Raw genomic sequence first — 16,255 nt, forward strand, 5'->3', positions numbered from 1 at the left:
TTCACACATTGGCTTGGACTATCCAGCACCAGTAATCTCTTTGATCATATGAACCCCGCAAACATATTTGCATAAAAAAATCTTTATTATATATAAAAAATGTATAAATCATCTAAATTCCTCATCTTGGATGATTTATACATTTATATATAATACATATTTTTTTCATATTTTGCATATACATTTGTGTGCAGGGTTTCATATAATTATAGTTGTTATTTATTAATCTTGTTGGAGAAGAATTTTTAAGCCCAGCACCAAGAACATTTATATTTTTGGTAACATTGACCTTTTGAGATAGGAGGTGCCATTCACATTAATTATATAAAACAGTAATCTCTTTGATTTAGACAGGTGATTAAATTAGAGAACCTAAACAAATCACCTGTGCTGCAAGCCAAAGGATTTTGAAGTTCTTATTATATGTGGCCTTCCTAAAAGGGACAATAATAGGGTTATTTAGCTCCAAAACAACATTACATGTATGTTTGTAATCTAAGATATTTTTTTAAAAATATATGCATATAAAACCCAGATCAGCATTTATGCACATCCCTACTGCTGGTCTTTAAAAAAAAATATTTCAGACTTGCACATGGTTATGCAGAAAGCAAGGATCGTTGGTTAAAATACTGTAATTTATAGAGTATTATTAAACATTTACTACAGACTTATGAACACTGTTTTGATGAGGCCAGATAAACTTTGCAAAGCCTATTATTTTAAAAACACTCTCAACTTATTTTCTATGTATGAGATGTTTTCTATTTACTTTTTAAAAACTAAACTTTTAATACTTAAAAATAAGGTTTAAAGTTCTTAAACAGACATGGTTTATTATTAATAATAATAAAGTACACTAAAGTGATAACACTTTTTAGCTTTTGTTTAAGTGTGTTTTAATAATTGTATTACTCAAAAGCTAAGTACTAAAATTAAATTGCTAAATGTATACCCCCCGTTAACTTTTAGAGCAGTATTCATACAGTCATGTGTATGGTAGCCAGTTAGCTTGTGTATGGCTTGATGAATGCTGCCAGATATGACGCTGTGCCCACAGTCCTATAAACACTTTGTGGGTTAAAATGCAATTTTATATCAACTTTAAGGCTTAACATTGGAGTAATAATAAATTAAAATGCATTTTAGCTGAAAATAAATTGCTTTATTACTAAAAACAATTTGTTTCCTAAATGCAATGTCTGTTAGCTATATATTTTTTGGGTTAAAGAGGTAATATGCATTCAGTTCAACATATATTGTTATTTCTTAGTATCAAATGCAGAAGCTAGCTTGCTTGGACAATGGACAACTTACACTATTTTCACAATTCTAAGATGAGCTGCAGTAGCCTTTTTTAGATGCACATCACAGAAAACCTTGTTTCTATTTATGGGTTGCTTTTAAGCAAAAATATACATCTATATATAAATAAGATACTATACTATAATTTTTTTTTATATATATGTATATATATAACATTTTCTTTATTTTATGTGGCTTGAGATTTCATATATTGTAAACATAAAAACAAAATTATGAAAATTCTACAGGATTAAATGTGAATTAATATATATATTTTTTTATATTTCTTTCCCAGTTTCCAAAATTGACAGATTTGACTAAAATAAATTGGTCTAGGTAACCATATAATGTAATGCTTGTCTGTAAAATAGCTTTATGTACAAGTGTATTTTGTTTATTTTTTTCAGAAATAAGATATTTGGAAATATCTCTTGTTTTCATCATGGAGATTTGTCATTTTAAATTTTTTAACTGTTGTATGTAATGTATGAGGTTTTAGTTCTTACAGCTTATCCCTAAGAAAAAAACAAAAATAAAAAAATATTGTTTTCAAATACTGTCAGAAAACTGAATTTTTATTTTAACTTGTCACTATTTTCTTTCTAAATATTGAAGAATGCTATCCAAAATATATATTTATTTGCAAAAAAAAAGTATATCAAATTGTTCACTTTATTTAGTTTACATTGTCAACATAAATTTTAGAGAATTTTTTTTAAGGAGTTTAAAACAATGGTGGATCTTTTAAACAAAACAGGTTTTGAGACCACCATTCTTTCCTAAGTGCATAAACAACAATGTTAAATCTTGATCATAGGGTAAAAATATGATTACTAATTTTAGCTCCACGTATAGAAATAAGGTATTTCAAATAGGCAAATTGTACCAATTAACAGGAATTTTACTAAACGTCTCAACTTCTGTTTTATTAGTCCCATATTCTTATATCCAATAATTGTGTTAACATCATTTTATTTTATTTATTTCTTTAGTAGCAAAAATGTTAAAATCTGAATATAAAATTTTAAAATAAAATTAAAAATAGTTTTCCTATGATTTGTATATTTTAATATTTTTGTTAACTAGGCAGAAATTGCTTACTGTTGTAAATGCAAGAGTTTTTATTTTGTTCTTGTTTTAACATAATCCCTTTGAATACTTCAGATGTATCATTTCTTTATGCCAAGTATTGAAAAAAGAAAAAAAAAATCATATTTTCACACTTGTTTCCTTTACCATACTTTATAATTGAAAATATTACTAAGTATTGATTTAATGGCCTGCTTGAAGTTAATGAAGATAGTCTAATTAAATATTTTTATTTAATTAATCTACCTTTATTTTTATTTAAATTATCTAAATTATATTTTGAGAGGATGTAAATTCTTTTGTTGTCATAAAATTAGGGGTGGGCAAATATTAATCTTTTGAATTTCTTGCCTTAAAATGTGATCTAGAATTTGAATGTTTCTATGAAAACATTACTTTTTATTGAATGTAACCTATTTAAAAAATACATTTAAAACATTGAAATTTACATACTTATAAATTTGTTCTGAGAATCAACATTCAGGTTTTCACATTTTACCTTTTGATTGTTACATTTTGTATGTATTGGAATGTATTTACATAAAACAAACTGCTTACAAATATTCATAGAACGATCAACGTTAAGCCAACTTTTTTTACTATTAACAAACATGCTTCATTTTTTGCCCATCTTTATATACAATGTTGTTGTTTTTAGAGATACTTGTTCATTGAAATAAACTTTTAATGCATACAATTATACACTCGCTAAATCTATATTTTCCATCAACCACACCAGCATTTTAAAGATCTCCACTATGTCTTAGGCAGAAAAAAATCTTAAAAGTATATCGGGAAAAAATGTTTGTAAATATAACTGTTTCAAAATGATTACAGTTCTACTAGAAACTGAAAGTAGCCAACATTCTAACAAAATAACTTTATTAAATCTGAAGCAATGGAACAGGCGGTTAATGCATGGAGTATGGAACAATTTCTTTGAAACCTTTTGTGTGACAAAAAAAATAATTAATCAAATTTAAATTGCTTTTGAGATATACAGGACACATACAGATGAATATGTGAATAGTGTGCAGCCAGTGACTGTGCAGAACATAGTAGTGTTAAATGGACAGTCTAGTCAAAATTAATCATTCATGATCCAGATAGGGTGTGCAATTTTAAACAACTTTCCACTAAACTTTATTCATCTAATTTGCGTTGCTCTCTTTTGTTATTCTTTGTGGAAAGCTAAACCTAGGTAGGCTCATATGCTAATTTCTAAGCCCTTGAAGGCTGCCTCTTATTTCAGTACATTTTGACAGTTTTTCAAAGCTACACAGAACTAGTTCATGTTTGCCACATAGATAACATTGTGCTCACTCATGTGGAGTTATTTATAAATCAGTACTGGTTGGCTAAAATGCAAGCCTGTCAAAAGAACTGAAATAAGGGGGCAGTCTGCAGAGGCTTAGATAGAAGGTAATGTCAGAGGTAAAAAATAATATTAATGGTGTTGGTTATGTAAAACTGGGGAATGGATAATAAAGGGATTATCTATATTTTTAAACAATACAAATTCTGGTGTAGACTGTCCCTTTAAATCTGGAATCTGCACCTTTAACAGGAATTGGAAAGCCCAGAAATTCCACAAAATAAATTAAAGTAAAAATGGACACATGGATAAAGAAAATATATTACAAAAGCTCTTTTACTACATAGTATTATACATTTTTTTTTATTGAAATTTCAAGGCGTGTTGTTGTCCCTTTAAACGAGAGTGTGGAAAAGTAAAGTTCTGTATTGGTAGGGTGCAAATGATATAGACTATCCCTTTACTAATCTGTTCCTGGACATATAAAACCAGGGATACAAAAGATACAGCTAAATCATGTACAGCTAAAAGACTAGTAATGAAAGAGTGGAAACTATAATGCCAAATGAAGAAAAAAAATCCAGATTAGTTGAACTTAAAAAGAGCAGATTTTAGTTAGTGGTTACAAGCATTTGTCTTATTCTCTCCTTTAGTAAGAAGAACAAGCCATGCACAGTCAGGAATTAAAACATTATTAAAAACAACCCTAGGCAGAAAAGTGTGCCTTATAAAGGGAAAGTATAAACGATACAGGCTCTGGTTTTCTTTTGGTGAATCCCAGATTGTGAGGTCACTGCAATTTAGGTAATCTATTGTGCTCTTTGTGCACAACTCCATGCCAGTTCCTTTGCTTGAGTGTTTAATATGGTATAAGCACAATAGTGTAGATTACAAATAACCCTCAGGGTAACAAACACAATACAAATGTATAAAAACACTCTTATTTGCTTTAAATTAAAAAATAATTTAACATTTGATCTTAGAAAATAACCAGAGTTATGCTTTTGGAATCTTTCTAGCAGTGAGCACAGGTATTGGTTGGTTGTTTAATCCATCCAGGCAGCCTTCTGTCTTATTTATGGACTAAGCTTTTAAACGAATTCCTCTATGAAAATGACTAGAAAATATCATTGTGTAATAGTATATATTGCCATAAAATATACTTCTTGAATTATTTGTGACATTTGTTTTTCCATTGCCATTGTGCTTTATGTACAACTATAACCCTCTGCTTGCTTGAATCCAGCTAATGGTATATACCAGTGCTAGCATTTGCAGTAATGGAATTTTACACTCGCAACTGTATTGGAAACATGCATAGAACTTAACAGAAGTGTCTAGATATTTTTATTTACATGTTTCTGATATTTTGTTATTAAATAAATTAAACTATAATATACTTTTGTTCTTCATAAAAAGCCATGTAATACTGTATATCTCGGTGCCTTTTCTCATATGACTGATCATTGTTTTAGTTATGTCATTGTGTATACAAAAAAAATGTGACCCTGCTCTTTGGTACACATGTTTTAAGTATACATACAACTGTCTGCTTTAGCTCCTTTATATTTGAATGTTTATACTTTTTAATATGATCATGTTTAAAGAAACGCTGTAGGCGTAATCTGCTTCACTGATATGAAAAGCATCAATTAAATGTTCAATTTGTCTATTCAAAAATATTTTAAAGTCAATAATATTTATATTGAAACTAGTGGAATATACATGTGAAAACGTATACTATAGTATTTGACTAATTGGAATAGCTCTTATAAATTTATTTACCTTCAAAAGCTAAACTTGAAAAAAGTAGTTTTATTAATCTCAGGGTCAACCAGTTTCACACAACTGTAATACACTTTAAAATATCCCTTTTTAGTTAGAATTATGAAAAGTGCCAGCTGGAATTTTTTCAAAGATATACAGAAGATATTACCTCTAGCAATCTAAGCCCTATAGGTAAGTCTGGTTTACTGACTTGACCAAAAACTTGTAACGTGAGCATGTTTGGCAATTGCATTATATTCTGTTTTCTACAACCCATAAACTTTCATTGTTTAGACAGAGCATATCATTTAAAGAGACTTTTATTTTTGCTTCTATTATCGATCTTACTTTGTAAAGGGATATCTAGGCTTGGCTCAGGAGCGGTAATTCAATACTGTGAGCTAGCTGTTGATTGGTGGCTACGCACATATGTCTCTTGCCATTGGCTCACCAGATTGCCATTAGCTCACCAAAGCATTGTTGCTCTGCGGCTTACTTCAACTGAGTGTTTTTGCAGGAGTTAAATACATAGTTATGGGCAAGAAACAGTAAAATAATAAAAAGCACATTAGAGCATGTCCCTTTGATAATTGAATGCCAGTTTCTGGCATGCAGTTTTTGGTTAAACTTTCCATGGTGAAATTCTTAATGTTAATTAGAAATGTGTCTTTTTTGTCATATGAGTCAGCAACATCTTTTATTTGCAAGTTTCATAACTTTTAAAATGTACTGTTTTAAGATTGTGTAACATTTTATGTACAAAATATAATTAAAACAATATAGCTGCAAGCAGCGATAGAGGTGGCCATGTGCATCGACATTGCAATGACATACAAGCAGCTAAGTCACAATATAAAGCTTTATAGAAGTTTTTACAATTCTAACATTAGCAGTTGCAAAGATAACACATTTTCGAAATGTTTGCGTTTTTCAAGATGGCTGCCTCACTATTTGACCAATACTTTCATCACAATCAGATGTAACTCTAGGTGACAATATATGGTTATACAGCAAATTTCACTGCTTTAACGTAAGCGGTTGGAAAGAAAACACGTTTTCGAAATTTTCGCGTAAACCAATATGGCTGCCACAGCTTGTGACCAATTCCTTCAACATGAACAACTGTGACTCTAGGTTACAATATAAGGTTATACAGCAAGCTTCACAGTTCTAACATAAGCAGTTGCAGAGAAAATAGATTTTCAAAATATTCGCATAAAACAAAATGGCTGCCAGATCATATGATATACAGCCTCCATATTATGCACAATAATTGTCACCATAGATGTCAATAAACATGGCAAAAATAAAGCATTTTTGTAAAATGGTTTTTATTTTATTATTAGTTTAATAATATCGTTAAGCGTTTTTGAACAATTCAAAATGGCTGCTAAACCACATGACATATCAACTTCTCTTGAACAAATCTGAATGTTAGTCATAAGATAACTCTATAAACAAAATTTCAAGTCTGTGCCATAAGCAGTTTCGGAGAAGAAGATTTTTTTAGTTTTTAAAAATGGCGCATACGAAACAAAATGACCGCCAAGCTATGCAATGTATGGCTTTCAAATTGCACATACTTATGCTCACTATAGACCTCTACAATGTGCATAAGTTTCATGAAAATTTGCAAATGTTTTATTTCACGAAGGCGACTGCGCAATGCAAATTTTAACTGCAATATTGTCTTTAAGGGTTATGACTATGTGTAATCATGTGTCTATTACACTGTAATATTGTTAAATATTGTAAAACTAATGTATAAAGTGCAAAATTTATGCAATTAAATGGCGATAAAAAGGTTAATGTCTCACAGCAGCCATGTTGATTATGGAAAAATCGCAATTTTAACAAACTTGGTAGAGGACCTTGCAATGAGCATATGTGCAAAATTGCGCTTTATTGCACTAAGCGGTTTAAGAGAAGAAGATGTTTAAAGATTATCGCAAAATCCAAGATGGCTGCTACATCATATGACCAAGGCACTTCTGTTGAGCAATGGCAAATCTAGGTCATAGCAGCACTGAGCACAGCAAGTTTCAAAACTGTAACATAAGCAGTTCCAGAGATAGAGATTATTAAGCAGTTCTCGAAATTTGTCGCAAAAAACAATTTGGCTGCGTAACCTTATGACCTATGAGTTCAATATTGCATGAGATGTAGCAGAGCAATAGGCTGTATCAGCATACCTGATTTCAAGAGCTTTGCTTTAGCAGTTCAAGAGTTATAGGCAATAGAATAAGTTTGGCGGAATAATAATAATAATAATCCTGACAATAACAATAGGTTGTCCTGCAACTTCGTTGCATGGCCACCTAATAAATGATTAATTTGAAAATATTTTTTTTCTTTACATTACAAATGGGTTTATCTGGTATCTATTACTAGGTAATAGATGCTTCCTAGGTAGACAGGGCTCCTTTTTGTTGCTAAGCTACATGGGAAATGTTATTGGGTAGTACAGAGTGCCAAAGCCTTCTATGTAAATGACACAGGTACTTTTAAAAAGGACATTAAACCAATTATAAAAATAGGGCTATTTGATTCTAGTATTAGATGATGCCACCATGATCTACATCGTTTTAAACATTTGACCTTTTTTTCCCCCATGTATTGAATGTGCTCACTACAAATGCAGTTGACTGACATTGCAGTGCTTTTGGGATTCAAATGCACCCATCTGTGTTATGTCCTTTTATAACCAGTTCAAACGTCTATTATTCTCTTCATGGATAAAAGGTGGCTGAAATCTCCAGTGTCATTTATGTCAATTCTGGTGTGTTTTTTTTCCAAACAAGTTAATTTATTAAATTTTATTTGACAACATTTTAGAAAATCATTGGAAAAAAAATGTATTCTTTTTTTACTTCTTTTTAAAATATAATATTGTAAGTTTCTACACGGTCATTTTATTTTTCTGCTTCAATTAAACCCTAGTGACTTATCTACTACATGTTACTGTTGTTCTGTGTATAGGAGTGTAACTGTTCATCTCCCCAGCTCTGGGATTTACAACCCTTATAAAAGACAATTAAATATTTAACACCCACAAATTCATGCCTTTGCTGAACTGTATATAGGGAAAGTACTATATGTAAAACATATTTATAAAAGTTCCCTTAATATATTTGTTTTTTAGTAAATAACATTACTAGTAGTGCAAACATAATAGTGGTAGCCATTGCAAGCAGTATAATTGTCTTTCCTTGAAAGTACTTGTGTTTTCAATTTTGGGAAAGCTTCTATATGGGTTTCAGCATAAAGATAGAAAAAGGTTGTATCACAATAAGCTCTAAAAATCATGAAATGAGTACATATTCGTGAATAAAATTCATATATTTAATGTGTTCAATAGGGTAAAATCCCAAAAAGGATATATATATATATATATATATATATATATATATATATATATATATATATATAATATTATTATATATTTTTTTGTCTTATCTATCATAAGTATTGTTCCAAAATACAGTAATTTTCTAAAACAGTAGTCAATAAAATAAATACACCGGTAAAAAACATCCACACTAGCAGCCTCACATACATAAAAACTAAATTTTACAGAGCTCTGTATTAAAAAATAAATGTGTCAGTGTAATATATATGATATAAATAAATATATATTGGATAATACTTGAAAGGTGTATACAATGTCTATTGAAAGTCTCTTGTCATAACATAAATCCAAGTGGCTTAAAGTATCCCAAATTAATCTTAGTCTACATCTGAGCAATCTAAGGATCGCAAGGAATGCCGCTAGTATATACACTTACAAAGCGGTTTGAAGTCTCGGATGGGGGACACAAAGGATCAGGGAATAACGCTGCACAATACCTTGTCTTCAGGCTGCTTCATAAGCAGTGTTTGTCTGTTTCAAATCTACCCGCTGGATAATCAGCACCATCCTTTGTCACCGAGCTGCCTCGTAAGCAGCATTTGTTTGTTCAGTTTCTCCTCGTTGAATCACGTGACTGTGGAGTGGCCAATCCTTTCACAGCCTACCCTACGTCACTCTGGATTCAAAGGTTTCGTCTGGATTCAGAGCTGTTACAAAAAATCTGAGGAAAGAAAGACAGGGATTCTGGAATAACAAATATAAAAAAATCAAAATGGAGAGGTGGACCTTACAAATGCTATTTAAATAGTGACCAGAATCGGAAATGGCATCTTGATAAAGGCTGTATAGCCGAAACGCGTAGAGAAAGCCAGGAACCTGATCCGTATTCAAAGTGCTGTGTCTTTGACTAACAAACATCTACAGAGAGGAAATTGAGTGCCGGAGCACGAGACGATATACACCCAGAAAAAAGATAACATTTTTGTGAGCGCTCACCTAATATCATCTATTTCTAAACACATATCGGATGAAACCTGTGAATTTAGAGTAACGTAGGGTAGGCTGTGAAAGGGTTGGCCACCCCACGGTCACATGATTCAACGAGAAGTAGAACAAACTCTGCTTACGAGGCAGCTCGGTGACAAAAGGACGGTGCTGATTATCCAGCGGGTAGATTTGAAACAGACAAATGCTGCTTACGAAGCAGCCTGAAGACAAGGTATTGTGCAGCGTTATTCCCTGAACCTTTGTGTCCCCCATCCGAGACTTCCAACCGCTTTGTAAGTGTATACACTAGCGGCATTCCTTGCAATCCTTGAATTGCTCCGATGTAGACTAAGATTAATTTGGGATACTTTAAGCCACTTGGATATATGGTTTGATAAGAGACTTCCAATAGACATTGTACACACCTTTCGAGTATTATCCAATATATATTTTTTATGTCATATATATTGCACTGACACATTTATTTTTTAATACAGAACTCTGTTAAAAAAAAAAAAAAAATTGTGTATGTGAGCTTTCTAGTGTGGATGTTACTGTTTTAGAAAATTACTGTATTTTGGAACAATACTTAGGATAGATAAGACTATATGTGTGTGTATGTGTATATATATATATATATATATATATATATATCCTTTTTTGTGATTTTACCCTATTGAACACATTTTATTCACGAATATGTACTCATTTCATGATTTTTAGCGCTTATTGTAATACAAGATACCCAAACCAGTACACACTGTTGCACCACCTTTTTCTATCTTTATGCTGATTCTCTCTACAAATTATTTTGGGATAATTGTTTTATTTAGGGTTGGCAGTGTTTGGGCCCATTAGTTTCTGGATTAATATATACTATCCCTTTTGTTTTCTATATGGGTTTCCTGTGCTTGTTTGTTCATTCGCACAGATTCCAATCCACCTTAATGGCATTCTGTTATTTATCAAATGGATTATTGTGGGATTTTTAATTTGATCCCTTTCTAATCCACCCATCAACCCCTTGATAAAACATCTATCTAGTGATTAATGGATATGTGCATTCAGAGGTTTTGGATACCTCCAAATGCGGAAAAAATGCAGCACAGCACGAACAGCCGCTTTCTTCAGCATTCGAAGGTATCCAGAAACCTCTGAATGCACATATTTATTGATTAATGGTTTTTAATTACATTTGGCCCACCTAAACATGTCGCTATAACTTATGGCAGTGGTCTCAAAGTGCGGCCTTTAGATAGTTTCTTCTGGCCCTCCATTGTTTAACAGGTAAACCATTAATTTGAGCTATCAGATTTTTTATTTTAATGTTTTAAGAGGTGTAACTAGTTGATGTTCTGTATAGGCACACACAAGATAAATATAAAGGTGTGTCCAGGGTAGACTCCCACCATGCACTGCTTGTATAAATGTCACTTTTTATGTTATACAATTCCATGATGATAACTTTACTTGGCACTCACAAGATACATATAGACTACTGTGTATGTCTATTGTGCACTACAGCTCCCACTATGCACTACTACTTGGGTGAATGTTACTTCTAGTTCTTAGTATATCCAGTTCCAGAGCACTTACTCAGTTCAAGCAATCCCATAGGAGAAAAACACTTGGCCAGTGGCCCCCAAATACATTGAGCTTGATACACCTGCCTTAGGGGCTAGATTACAAGTGGCGGGGTATCTCTTGCGTGCAAGCGATATCAGGTTTTTGCAGCTGTTTGTGCACAAGTTAAATTCTGCTCATATTACAAGTTGAAAGTAAATGTGAACACATGATCGCAATCACGATTTATGTCAGAATGATTACCGCAACCTCAGAGCTCTGGTTAACTGTTATGCTAGACAAAAGAGTTGCACAAAACACATCAAAATACATTTAACAGTACAGTTACACTCATAATAACACTGATAAAAATGATTACAAAAAGATATTTCATAAAAAAGTTACAAGGTCTCAAAGATAGGTCTCAGGTGTTAGGAAAAGAAAGGACTGCAAAGGGCTTTAACATAGGGATTCATGTATGTATGTATGTATGTATGTATGTATTTAAATGTGTATGTATATATATGTATTTACAGGCATATATACACTATATATATATATATAGATAGATAGATAGATAGATAGACAGACATTTGTGCAGCCAAGAACATTTTGTTTCGGACTCAATTTTCATTCTGAATATTCAGGGAAATTTGTTTCCACAAATATTCGGTGGCTGCATTTTGTTAAGTAGATGAAAACATGAAAAATCATATTTATGCAATATTCCTATTTAATAAAGTGTTATACTGTGTGTGTATATATATATATATATATATATATATATATATATATATATATATATATATATATTATACATTCCACATTCCAATGTTCTGCTCATAGCAGAATATGATTTATCTATTTTTAAATAGATATTCGTATTGGTATATATATACTGAGTATATATATATATATATGTATATATATATATAGAGAGAGAGAGAGAGGTATCCTATAATATAAAAGGCCAAGTGTGTTTGTTCGAAGCTGTCATGCCCAGTAGAGACAGCGTGAGGACAAACACACCTGGCCTTAGAGTCTACCTGATCTGCTGTCCGTGGCGTGACAATGGTGGGTGGAAGTGGGCGCAGCTGGGCGTGACGGGAGAGAGATCAAAAGAGAGGGGGAAGAGAGAGCAAAAAAGGGGAAAGAGCAAAAGAGAGGAGAGAGAGCTAAAGAGAGGGGAAATAGCAAAAGAGATGGGAGAGAGAGCAAAAGTGAGGGGAAAGAGCAAAAGTGAGGGGAAATACCAAAAGAGAGGGAAGAGAGAGCAAAAGAGAGGGAAGAAAGAGCAAAAGAGAGGGGGGAGAGAGAGAGCAAAATAGAGTGGGGGAGAAAGAAAAAGAGAGGGGGAGAGAGAGCAAAAGAAAGGGCAAAAGAGGGGAGAGAGAGCAAAAGAGAGGGGGGAGAGCACAAAAGAAAGGGGGGAGAGAGAGCAAAAGAGAGGGGGGAGGAGGAGAGAGCAAAAGAGAGTGGGAGAGAGCATGAGAGGGGGCAGAGAGAGCAAAAGAGAGGGGGAGAAAGAAAAATAGATGGGGGGAGAGAGAGAGCAAAAGAGAGGGGAAGAGAGAGAGAGAGCAAAAGAGAGGGGGAGAAAGAAAAAGAGAGGGGGAGAGAGCAAAAGAGAGGGGGTAGGAGGAGAGAGCAAAAGAGAGGGGGAGAGAGCTAAAGAGAGGAGGGAGAGAGAGCAAAAGAGGGGGAGAGAGGGCACAAAAGAGAGGGGGCAGAGAGAGCAAAAGAGAGGGGGAGGAGGAGAGAGAGAGGGAGGAGAGAGTAAAAGAGGGGGAGAGACAAAGCAAAAGAGGGGGAGAGAGAGCAAAACAGAGGGGGGATAGCAAAACAGAGGGGGGTGAGAGAGCAAAACAGAGGGGGGAGAGCAAAACAGAGGGGGAGAGAGAGCAAAAGAGAGGTGGGTGCGAGAGCAAAAGAGGGGAGAGAGAGAGAGCAAAATAGAGGGGGGAGAGAGAGAGCGCAAAAGAGAGGGGGGAGAGAGAGCGCAAAAGAGAGGGGGAGAGAGAACGCAAAAGAGAGGGAGGAGAGAGCATAAAAGAGGGGGAAGAGACCATGCAAAAGAGAGGGGGGAGAGAGAACGCAAAAGAGGGGGGAGAGAGAACGCAAAAGAGAGGGGGGAGAGAGAACGCAAAAGAGAGGGGGGAGAGAGAGCGCAAAAGAGAGGGGGGAGAGAGAGCGCAAAAGAGATGGGGAGAGAGAGCAAAAGAGAGGTGGAGCAAGAGAGAGTACAAAAGAGAGGGGGAGAGAGCGCAAAAGAGATGGGGGAGAGAGAGCAAAAGAGGGGGGGAAAGCAAAAGAGAGGGGGGAGAGAGAGTAAAAGAGAGGGGGGAAGAGAGAGTAAAAGTGAGGGGGAGAGAGCAAAAGAGAGGTGGAGCGAGAGTACAAAAGAGAGGGGGAGAAAGAGCAAAAGAGAAGGGGGGAGAGAGAGCAAGGGGTGGGACCGCTGCACTGCAAATAATGGCCCGTGTGAACCGGCTTTAGGACTAGTAAATATATATTTGTTCAAAAATCAATAGGATATATATTTAAATATCTCTTTACCAATAAATAGAACATCTTCTGCTTTGTGCAAAACATTGGATTATGAAATATGCTATGTTATCTTTTTATGTTGTACTTTTAAATAACTGTGATTGTGTTTGCGCGACTTGTGGGTGTTAGGGTTTTTTCAACTTTTTCGGATCCATTGACATGTGTGAGGAAATGTGATTTTGCATTTGCTTCTCAAAAATCTGTTACCATAACTTTGCAAACGTGAGAGCACAAACTACTTTTGACTTGTAAAATGAGCATGAATCTCCAAGCGCAAACTACCGCTCCACTCATAATCTAGCCCTATGTGGGGACAGTACACAGTTGTATTCTAGTTAGTCCTTAAAAATTTTTATTTTTTTTTAAACCTTTGACTGTCCGAAAAGCACTTCAGCTGTAACAATGTAATGCTAAAGTTCTCACACATGCTCAGTTCACATGTTAAAAACATTTTTTATTTAATAAAAAGTAAAATAACTAAACAAAAAAAAGCATAAAAATCACAGTAATAAACTAGAGCTTTTACACAAATTTTTAAGTAAGATAATTTAAATATTAATTGTAATGAAGTGTTTAGAGTCTTAATGTTAATTATAAAATTAATCAAAATGATATGAAATTAATTGTATATGTAATTATCTAATAATTTATGGGGAAAAAACATATTCAAGCACAATGGGCAGTCAACATCAATATTGAATTAATTATCTGCCATATCATATTTTCATTTTGGCTCAGTATCTTTTACTTTCATTAAGATCTCTGTAAATCATAGCAAGAACCTACTTGAAACTCAATTTCTTTTTCATTACTGTCCGTTTAACTGGAAGATAATTTAATTCTTTGCTACAGCTTAAAGTGCCATAAAACAGGTTGAGATCTGTGCATATCCTAAAAGGGCTAATTAATTTAAAATAGTTTGCATAAAAAAATGTATAAAAACTGCTGGCAAGTATTTAAAAATAATTTTCAAAAATAAGCAAAATAAATTACATAGCTAAACTGCCTGGAGCAGCTAACTCCACCCCCCTTATCAGTGTTTAGATACCGGCATTGTATTTCAACTGAGTTCACAACTTCTAGGCATGCTCCAGCAAATAATCCCTATGCATTTTTGCCTTCTACCATAACAACAATAGATATAGATACAGCCATAAAAGGAATTGTGTGGGGGGAGTTTGAGCTATACAATTCAGAAACTAAAAAGGAAGGGTAAATGGTGAGGCACTGCAGTATATATGTGCAGGTAAAGTAATTAAAGTACATATTATATTATTTTGTCTCTATCCCAACTTGTTTTATGTACCTTTAAAGCTACTTTTGATTTTTTTGTAATTTTTTTTTTTAGTTAAGTTTATTTAAACATTTCTCCCATGGGGCCCAATGTTGTAGCTAGTTTTTTATTTATTTTTTAATGTTTTTTTTTATTACATGCATCTCCCATGGGGCACATAGTATTAAGCATTGTCACAATAGTGCTATGTTATAAAGGTATCAGCATTGAGATTGCAGTTGAAATGTTCTACAGCGGATGAAATCACTTCACTGAGGGTGGCAATGGTTATTTGCCACTGGTGAATTGTTAAAAGTAGTATCACCATCTGAAGCAAAGGTGTAATGTAAATGATTCCTTTAGACAGTATTGAATGACATTACAATTTACAGTGTCAAACAAAATGCAACCACTTATATAATACAATAGTAAAACTAGTACATAAATAATAAACTGAGCTTGGGAATTGTGGATATATTGTACATGTGTATAAAATATATATATATATTTATTACAAGCTTACCACTATTTCTCTGTTTAAAGTGAAATTAATCAAAATAAAATAGAATGGCAAATGTGTTGATGGTTTACTTCTCATTGTCTCCCCTACACAGAATAGCCCCCTTACCAAAGAATGTAAGCAAACAAGAGAATAACATAGTAACATAGTAACATAGTAGATAAGGTTGAAAAAAGACTGAAGTCCATCGAGTTCAACCTATACAAATCTAAAATACTTGCAAAAAGCTCCAGTTAAGCTTAAATAACCCCATTAAAATGTGACCCATTTAATACTAGCAATCATATCCATGAATTTTGTTTATATACAGAAATTTATCCAGACTATTTTTAAATGTATCTATGGTATTGGCATTCACTACCTCCTTTGGTAATGAGTTCCACAATTTTATTGCTCTTACAGTGAAAAAACGTTTCCGTTGCAGGAGATTAAATCTCCTTTCCTCCAACCTTAAATTATGACCTCTTGTCAGAAACAATTTTCTTGGAATAAAAAGAGCTTCTGCCATCTCTGTATATGGGCCTTGAATATATTTATATA

The sequence above is a fragment of the Bombina bombina genome, chromosome 6, assembly GCF_027579735.1.
Source record: "Bombina bombina isolate aBomBom1 chromosome 6, aBomBom1.pri, whole genome shotgun sequence".
NCBI lineage: Eukaryota > Metazoa > Chordata > Amphibia > Anura > Bombinatoridae > Bombina > Bombina bombina.